General features: G+C 32.5%; 1 pseudogene; it reads left to right on the top strand.

The window, feature by feature from the left end:
- The first annotated feature begins 7,438 nt into the window (after positions 1-7,438).
- LOC102626075 (uncharacterized) overlaps positions 7,439-10,126 on the top strand; it is a 36,610-nt pseudogene continuing 33,922 nt past the window's right edge.

Raw genomic sequence — 10,126 nt, 5'->3', positions numbered from 1 at the left:
CGCCATTAAATATATCCACAACAATTTTCTTCCTAAAGTACTGCCAGTGGTTATTATCAAAACCAAATATGAGCCCAAACATTAAATACCTTATAAACATCAACATAAAAGCGCCACAATCGTCATTTCTATGGTACATCCTTAACTATTCTGACTTTCCAAGAGTTGGCACTCTGCAGCTCATGTTAGATGTTGCAGAATCCAACATCTTGAAGACATAGAAAGAATCCAACATCTTAAAGTCATCAAAGGAAGATGACTTTAAATGGCTTGAATTGACATAAGTACATTTTATCGTCGCGAAATGTTCCTAACGAGTCATAAATCAACACCCTCTTCACGTGAAGGTCCGCTCGAGGTAGTATTTATTGATCGCCACCCAGGTTCACAAGAATGAATATCTACATATAAATAATATCATAAATTTATCATATTTGTTATGTCTAAAATCGTTTAAAAAATAAAGTCCATTGGATTGAGTAGTAATACGCACCACATCGATGTCAATGAACTATTTCGACATGATATCTTCTGCCCATCAATATAACTATTTAAGTTGTTGCTATATTGTAATGAATGGATATCACAATTACCGTTGTTCCATAATTGCTTCAAGAACATTAGTAGATATATTACACGAGGATTAAAACAAGACTTCAAGATATTAAGAGATAAGAAATTAAATCAATGATTATTAAGTTTCGCAAACTTATTACCTAAAAAAAGTGTCACTGATCAAGCAAAAATATGCGGTTTAGGAATAGAAACATGTCAATTTAGAACAAAGTAGAGTATAGAAGAAAGATGAATAATACTTCAAGAAATAACAACAATACTTTCCTCATCACTAAGCCACCCCTATTGAAGCATTGCTAAAGAGTGTTTCAAAGAATTTTTGCAATTGTTGGACGGGGGGATCCATGGTGATTCTACCAGCAGATCCCTAATCAAACTCTTGAAATAGCCTTAGATCTTCTAATCCCCTACGAGGATTTATATCCACACTCGTTTTTTCATCAATCTCATGGTCCGTTATTTCGAGTGTCGGTGGAGGCCTAACGTTTCTTACGCTCTTGAAAGGATAAGTAAAGACTACTAAAGACATATGATGATCTGTACAGACGTTCAAACTTACTTACGCCAGGAGGTGCCTTTATGAGAATTTGCACGCTGCCACCACTTATGTCCCTATAGAAACTATACATCGATATGAGGGTGTGATCATTATGATTGCCAGCATCAGTGTACAGTTCATAGTCATCCAGGGTTTGTTGATTTGCCAAGATGAACATATTAAACTAATATCAAATTTAAAACAAAAGAACACAACTATTGCATGTTAAATTTGCTCACTGTATACGAGCCTCCAATTGAAGAATCACCATATGAGTGTTGGAAGAACCATAATTAAATAAAGCCATAAATCTCATGACTGCTTCTTTATACTGTTGTTGTTCTTAGTGCTTCGCCTGAAAATCCGACCTAAGTTCATAAATGGAACACTCAATCTTGTCTATCTGTTGAATAAGATAATCATAACGGAACTTTGTCCTCAACTATTACTATAAAATAAAAAAATAATGAGAGAGCACTAAAATCAATTATATATGATGAAAGAAAATGATCTTTTAAATCAGAAAGTAACCTTTGAATCTTGTATGTCATCAGAATCGTGTTCGAATTCGTGATGGTCATCAGCGCAGCAAGCTCATTTTCAACAAGATTCAGTTGCATCTGTGTTGGGCTTATGATGTCATGATCTTCTTCTTTTGTCCTTGTAATGGGTGGCACATTGATTGAAGGTTGATGCTGCACAAAGTAACATTGAGAATGAGTAAATACCAAGGCAAAAAATTTCAAGTTTTGATTATCTTTTAAATTGTGATATGATGCATTAAAGGATACCCACATTACAGACCCAACTTCGAATATATGGAAAATAATCATCTACACTCTTCTTATTTTTTAAGGCTTTCTTCTTTGCATCCGTTTTAATGGCTTGTAAAATGTTTCCCTACTGCAAAGAATACCAAATTTTAAGTTAGTATAATCATCTAGTATTTAGTAATATGAAAAGTAGCTATATACATATATACATATATATTACTTTTATCATTGAAATATGAATACACTTCAGCAAAGTTTATCTTAGAAGAAGCCATGGGCTTCCACTACACAATCTGAGGAATCTTTTTTCTAGTTTTCACGGCTCACTCTGATGGCAATCCTCCGATCACTTCAAAAATCAATGCTTGCAATAAGGAAATATATAGAGTCATAAAACATGTCGTTAAATATTCATTATTGCAAAACTAAGTAATCAACAAGAAATTTTCTCCACACACCTACACTGTAGATGTAAAGTATAAACATTGTATTTTTCAATTGTATGCTTGGGTTTTTTGCAAGAGCCTTCTTAATTTCTTAGCTTTGCTGTTCACTGCATTGTTAAGACTTTGTTAGCCTAAAGGGCTACACATATTGTAATTTTGATGATAACAAACATGTGTCTTAAGTTATATGATAAATATTGTATTTCACATTTTCACTAGTTCTTGAAGTAAAATATTTATGCAAGTGAATCAAGTGAAATCAAGATCAAGACATTCAATGGACAACAGCTTGATCAAGAACAAAGTTTAGCCCAACGGAGTCATTATTGCGATAAATTCTTGTAAAGCTGGTATGATTTAATATATGCATGGTCTAGAATTTCTGAAGCTCAAGATTTTATTTAATAAATTATTACTTTTTATAAACCAAAAGGTTTTATATTTATAAGACAAGTTTTTTGTGGATTTGAGTGTTTTTAAAATCTTGGATTAAATTGAAAAAGTTTCAAGAACTTTGAAATTAGTGAGAATTATGAAAAGAACCTCTTTTGTAAAGTATGATAAAGTTTTGGGGCCACAACATAATTTTAGAAAGTTTTGGGCAATAACAAGTATTATTTAGAGATTCTGAAATTGGATTTGTTTGCAATTTTTATAACGGGCCATAGTCCAATTATCGAAATTTTTGGGTAAAAGCATTATTTGGGAAAATAAACTTACTGTAGCAAAATTCAAATTGCAATGGTAACTTGCACTGTACTTAGCGGTGAGCTGGCTAATCAAGAGGCTAGCCGCTTGCTTGCTGATTTTTTCCATAACGACTAATTTTTATGTCAAAACTATATAATTTTAAATCTAATTCATTTTTAAAGATTTTTGCAAGCATAAACAAGTGTAAACTACATATTTTGAGCTTCCAATTTACAAATCATGATAGATTAAATCTTCATTGAGCTATTATTTATATATCTATTCTAAAAGAGAGTACTTGTTGTAATTCTTGAATTCATTGTAAAATTTGTGAGTTTATAAGTGTGGGAAATACTTGAGTGAAGAGATTGATGATAATCTCTTGTTGTTAAGATCCATTGACACCTTGAAAGTCAATTGCAAACATTTGAAGCCTTGGGAAGTTTGGATAATAAAATCCTCAAGCTTGTTTTGCTTGGAGGCGTGGAATAGGTGGAGATTGTAGAACCACGTAAAATTCTTTGTGTTTGCTCTCTCTTCCGTTACTCTTTTATTTTTTAGTATTGTTAAATTTATTGTTTTTGATTTCATTAAGGCATTAGATTAAATTCTTGTGTAGTTTAATTAACTTAATTTTTAGAAACCCAATTCATGTCTCTTGGGTTGTTTAACTACTATTTCATTTAGTATCACAGCTTGGTTCTCTTATTAGGACTTAACCGTCTAGAGTAAAAGATTCATTGCAACCCAAAATGACTCAATCTTTAGGGAAGGATAGTCCACAACTAGACCACTATTTTTTTATGGTAATGACTATCCATATTGGAAAACTAAGATGAGAATTTATTTGCAAGCTTTCGATTATGAAATTTGGGAAGTTGTTTGTGACGGTCCATTCATGTCTATGACTAAAAATAAAGTAGGAGATGATATTCTAAAACCTTCAAGTCAATGGAGTGAGTTAGAAAAGAAAAATATATCTTTAAACTCTAAAGCAATGAATGCTTTGTTTTGTCCTCTTGATCATAAAGAATTTTAATAAAGTGTCTAGTTGTAAGAGTGCTAAGGAAATATGGAACAGTTGTCTATGAAGGGACAAATCAAATTAAAGAGTCTAAGATTAATAGATACACTCGACAATATGAATTGTTCCAAATGGAACAAAATGAGAGTGTGTATTCTATGTATACTAGGTTTACAGATATTGTGAGCACATTAGGAGCCCTAGGAAAAACGTTTTCGAACAACGACAAAGTTAAGAAAATTATTAAGAGAACTGTCATAGAGGAAGCTAAAGATTTAAACACTTTGCCTATTGATGATTTAATTAGTTCTCTTATTTCATATGAGGAAGATTTGTCAGTAGAAAAAGGCAATGAGGAAAAGAAGAAGAAAAACATTGCATTCAAAGCACTAAAACATGAGAGTGATGAAGACATGGTTATGATGGCCAGGAGGTTCAGAAAATTCTTTAAAAAAGCCGGTGAGAGGAAAAGATTCAGAAACTACAAGAACCAAAAGGACAAAAAGGAGTCAATTACTTATTATGAGTGCAAGAAGCCTGGACATATATGATCGGAATGTCCTCTTCTCAACAAGCTTAAGAAGAAGGCTATGGTAGCCACATAGGATGATAGCGATGGGAAAATAAGTGATGATGAAGAGGAACATGAGATGTCAAATCTAGCTCTCATGGCAATTGGAGATGAATTGTTTAACGAACTTGATGAAGTAAGTGATCCTACCTATGATGAATTATATGATACTTTTAAGGAATTGCACGATGATTGGATAAAAATTAGTAAAAAGAATGCATGCCTTAAAAAGAAAATACTAGAACTTTCAAATGAAAAGGATGCCCTAAAAAATGCAATGATTCATTAAATGAAAAGATCAAAGGATTGAAATTAGATAATGAAATGTTATTGATTGACACTAAAAAGTGTACATTTAATAAAGATAAAATTATTAGTTTTTCACTTATTGTGTCGATTAATGCGTTTATTATTTCTAAATTATTTTAATACTCCCCAAATATATTTTATGTTAAATTAATTCGTAATTTGTTAATTTTTATCTTGTAAATATTTTTCAGGAATAAAGATGGAATTGGAATTGAAAGCGAGAACAAAGAAGAACTACTGGAACACAATTGAGAAGATCTAATAATAAAAAAATTAAAAATTAAAAATTAAAAAAAGAACAAAAAGAGAAAAGAGTAAAAGCAACCAAAACATTGGTTGCCTGTGATGGTTAGGAGGCCATCACGCCTCCTGGCAATCACACTTCTCAACATTTATTTAAATTATAAAAAATAAAATAATAAAATAATAATAAATTAAATAAGAATCAAAAGAATAAAGATGAGGCAATTGTTGCCTATAAAAGCTGGAGAGCTATTTTGAGAGCTGAAGCCGAGAGAGAATAGAGTGCAGTTGAAGAATTTCTTTATTTTTTTATTTCTTTTCTTTTCTTGTTTCCGTTTGTATCAATTTTCTTTGTAATATATTTCAAAAAGTTTATCAAATAAAAAGAGTGTTATTTTTTCTTTCAATATGAGTAGCTAATTTTATTAAGCTGAGGTGAATGGTGAAACTCAATATTTTAAACTATTAATTATTATTATTTTCTCAAATGAGGTTTTAAGTTTATTTAATTCTTTTCTAATTATTTTTATATCATGTTAATGTATAAATCTCACTGAATTTTATGGTATTTTGACATAATGTCGACACATTATTATAGTGTGGCACATTAGATACTTTATTCTATATTTATCCACACACATAGAATTAAATGATATAATAATTAATTGGTATAAGTGAGGCAAAATATAAATAAGAGAGTATTAAAATTATAGTTTGAATACAGAGAGTGGATCCTAAACTTTAGCTTATTTTTAAATTGATTTCAAATAATTCATTTTTCCCACAATTAATTTGCTTAGTTTTACTAGATTTAAAACTCCCTGTGGTTCGACCCCGGTCTCACCGGGTTATATTATAACTGGACACTCTTATACTTGAGAGTAATACACTTTTGAGTCGTATTAAGTTTTTGGCGCCGTTGCCGGAGAGTTTTCTAAATTTGGTGTTAGTTTGTCTTTATTTTATTTTTATTTTATTTTTTTTTGTTTTGTCTTTACCATCTTTCCGTTATTCTATTTTATTCTCTTTTTGTAAAACTACAGTTAGCACCCCTCTTCTTTTCAAACCTTAACATTGTCCATAAAATTTGTGAGAAACTTCATCTTAGCCCAAAAACCCTTACAAATCAGTCCCCAAATCAAATTTATTTTTTTAAATTTCTGCAATTTACTTTCTGCATTTATTTTAAATGGTCGGTTCTACCACCTGACTGTTATTTAAATTTTGTTAATTTATGTATTTTTGTTTATATGGTTGGTTCTACCGCCTAACATTTTAATTTCACTTTGCTAATTTATTTACATGGTCGGTTCTATCGCCTATCATTTTAATTTTAGTTTATTTATTTTTGTACATTAATTTATTTAATTTTATGTTTTATTATATGGCTGGTTTTAAAATACTGCCTAAACTGTTTCTTTTAATTTCTTTGTTTATGGCTGGTTTCACTGCCTAATTTATTTATTTTATTTATCTTCAATTTGTTTATTTTTATTTTGCATTTTTTTTGCTTATTTAATTTCCAGTTTATTTTATTTCCACAATTTTCATTTAGTGTTTTTGCATCACTAGTCTAGCACACATCATTAGCATTGCATGCATCGTTGGTCTCGTACAAATAGTGGTAGATTAATTAGAAAATCACATTCACCACCCTTAAATATGACTGACATAGGAGCTGAAAATTTTTCGGAGCACGAAAATGACCAAGCCTTGCAAAATCTTCATGAACAACCTAGGACCCTTAGAGACTTCATGGATCTTACTAGAACAGGGTCACCATCATGCATAGTTTTCCCTCCTGATGCATCACGTTTTAATTTCAAACCTGGTATCATTCAACTTCTTCCTACTTTTCATGGTTTTGAGTCTGAAAATCCATATTTGCATTTAAGGGAATTTGAGGAAGTCTGTAACACATGTACTAATCAAAATTGTAGCATGAATATAATCAGGCTTAAGTTTTTTCCTTTCTCACTTAAGGATAAAGCTAAAACTTAGCTACAAAATCTTAGGTCAGAATCCATCAGAACTTGGGATGAAATGCAAGCACAATTTTTGAAAAAATTCTTCCCACCCCACAGAACAAATTCTTTCAAAAGACAAATCACCACTTTCACTCAAAAACCAGGAGAAACTCTCTACCAATGTTTGGATAGGTTTAAAGAACTACTTAACATTTGCCTACATCACGGTTTTGAAACATGGAGATTAGTGTCTTATTTTTACGAGGGATTAACATCACAAGGTAGACAAGTCGTTGAAATGATGTGTAATGGTGAGTTTAAGGATAAAAGTCTTGAAGATGCATTAGACTATCTTGACTATATAGCAGAAAATGCACAACACTGGGATACAATTGGGTCTTATGAGTCATCAAGTAAACCTCAGTCATCTCCATCTGGTGGAGGCATGCATAACCTTAGGGAAGACCATGATTTTCAAGCCAAATTTTCATCATTAGCTAGAAAAGTCGAAGCATTAAAGTCGAAAAAGAATGATCATGTAAAGTCTATTCAAAATATTTCATGTTATGTTTGCGATTCTACTGACCATTCTACGCAGGACTGTCTAACTTTGCCAACTCTGAGAGAAAGCTTACATGAACAAGTAAATGTCGTTTACAATTTCAAAAGGCTAAATCCAAATCCATACTCTCAAACTTACAACTCTGGTTGGAGAAACCACCCAAATTTCAGTTGGAGAAATGACAATCATGCATAACCTTCACAACCAGTTCCTCCACGTCAAAATTTTCAAAACTCCCAAAGTTACCCACCATATGTCCCACCACCAAGAAAAACTCTGGAAGACACATTGCGTTCGTTTATTGAAAAACAAGAGCCAATCAATAACCAAACGATGCAAACCTTAACCAATTTGACAGAAACTATCTCCAAACTTATATCTGCTCTGACCATACATGATAAAGGAAAGTTTCCTGCTCAACCTAAACCAAACCCCAAGAGTCAACAACATCCTCAAATGGGAAATTCAGGAAACCAAAATATGAGTCAAGTCAAATTAGTTATAACCCTTTATGGTGGTAAAGTGGTCGAAAAACACATTGTGGACCCTCGTGAAACTAGTAAAGATTCAATTTCAGAAAATAGGGAAGAGTCTATCAAACCTTTAACCCATGAAGAAATAACCAACTCTCCTCCTGTACCCCTATTTCCTCAAGCACTAATCAAGCCAAAGAAATCAATCCACAGTCCAGAAATTTATGAAGTTTTTAAACAAGTTAAGGTCAACATTCCTCTGCTGGATGTCATTAAACAGGTGCCTTCTTATGCTAAATTTTTGAAAGATCTGTGCACGGTGAAAAGGAAACATAAGGTGCAAAAGGGAGCTTTTCTAGCAGAACAGATAAGTTCTATTCTCTCAACCAATAGTGCTTTGAAATACAAGGATCCTGGTTGTCCAACTATTTCTTGCACTATTGGGGATCATAAAATTGGACATGCTTTACTTGATCTTGGTGCCAGTGTTAATTTGCTTCCTTACTCAGTGTACCAACAACTCAATCTCGGTCAGTTTAAACTAACTTCTACCACTCTTTTACTTGTTGATAGATCGATTAAGGTTCCAAAAGGAATAATTGAAGATGTATTAGTCCATGTCGATAAATTCATATATCATGTGGATTTTATTGTTTTGGAAACGGAACCAATTGCTAATGAATGCAAACAAATTCCTGTTATTTTGGGTCGACCATTTTTAGCTACTGCTAATGCTTTGATAAATTGCAGGAATGGATTAATGAATTTATCTTTCGGCAACATGACACTGGAACTCAATGTGTTCAACATGTGTAAACAACCTCACCACCAAGAAGATGATGATAATGAGAATGAGGAAATTGATCTTATCGAGCCAATCATTGAGGAACACATTCAGGATGAGAATTTTACAAACTTTGCTGAAATTTGTTTTGCTGATTCTTTTGAATCAAGTAAAGAATTAGATTGTGATACTGTTAACACATGCCCTACACTTGATTCTATGCAGGTACCTATAGACGACGATGACCAATCGAACTTTGAAGATACGGTGCAACCTGAAGAACCAAACGAAGAGGAAGCACCAGAGCTCGAATTAAAGTCCTTACCAAAAAAATTGAAGTATGCCTATCTTGGAGAGCAGCAGACATATCCGGTGGTAATTTCTTCTCAACTCACGCATGATCAAGAAGGTAAGTTGTTATCTGTACTGAAAAGGCACAAAACTGCATTTGGTTGGACCTTAAAAGACATAAAAGGCATTAATCATTTAATATGCACACACCGAATACACTTAGAGGAAAATGCCAAAATAACCCGTCAACCACAAAGAAGACTAAACCCTCATATGAAAGAAGTGGTAAAGAATGAGGTCCTTAAACTACTAGATGTAGGAATTATCTACCCTATCTCTAATAGTAAATGGGTAAGTCCAAGTCAAGCAGTACCAAAGAAATTTAGAATAACTGTTGTAGAAAATGAAAAAGGTGATGCAATCCCAACATGAATTCCATCTAGTTGGCGCATGTGCATTGATTACAGAAAATTAAATGATGCCACTAGAAAAGATCATTTTCCCCTTCCATTTCTAGACCAAATTCTCGAAAGAGTAGCTGGACATCCCTACTACTACTTTCTTGATGGCTACTCTGGTTATTATCAAATCCCTATAGCCTTAGAAGACCAGGAAAAGACCACATTCACATGCCCATTTGGAACATTTGCATTTAGGAGAATGCCCTTTGGACTTTGTAATGCTCTTGTAACATTTCAAAGGTGCATGCTAAGCATTTTTAGTGACATGGTTGAAAATTGTCTAGAGGTTTTTATGGATGATTTAACTGTATTTGGTAATTCTTTTGATACATGTCTTGATAATCGAGAAAACGTTTTGAAAAGGTGCAAAGAAAAAGGACTAGTTTTAAATTGGGAAAAATGTCATTTCATGACCACT

This window comes from Citrus sinensis, chromosome 8 (assembly GCF_022201045.2).
Source record: "Citrus sinensis cultivar Valencia sweet orange chromosome 8, DVS_A1.0, whole genome shotgun sequence".
NCBI classification, from domain to species: Eukaryota; Viridiplantae; Streptophyta; class Magnoliopsida; order Sapindales; family Rutaceae; genus Citrus; species Citrus sinensis.
This window is presented reverse-complemented; position numbering and strand designations above follow the sequence as displayed.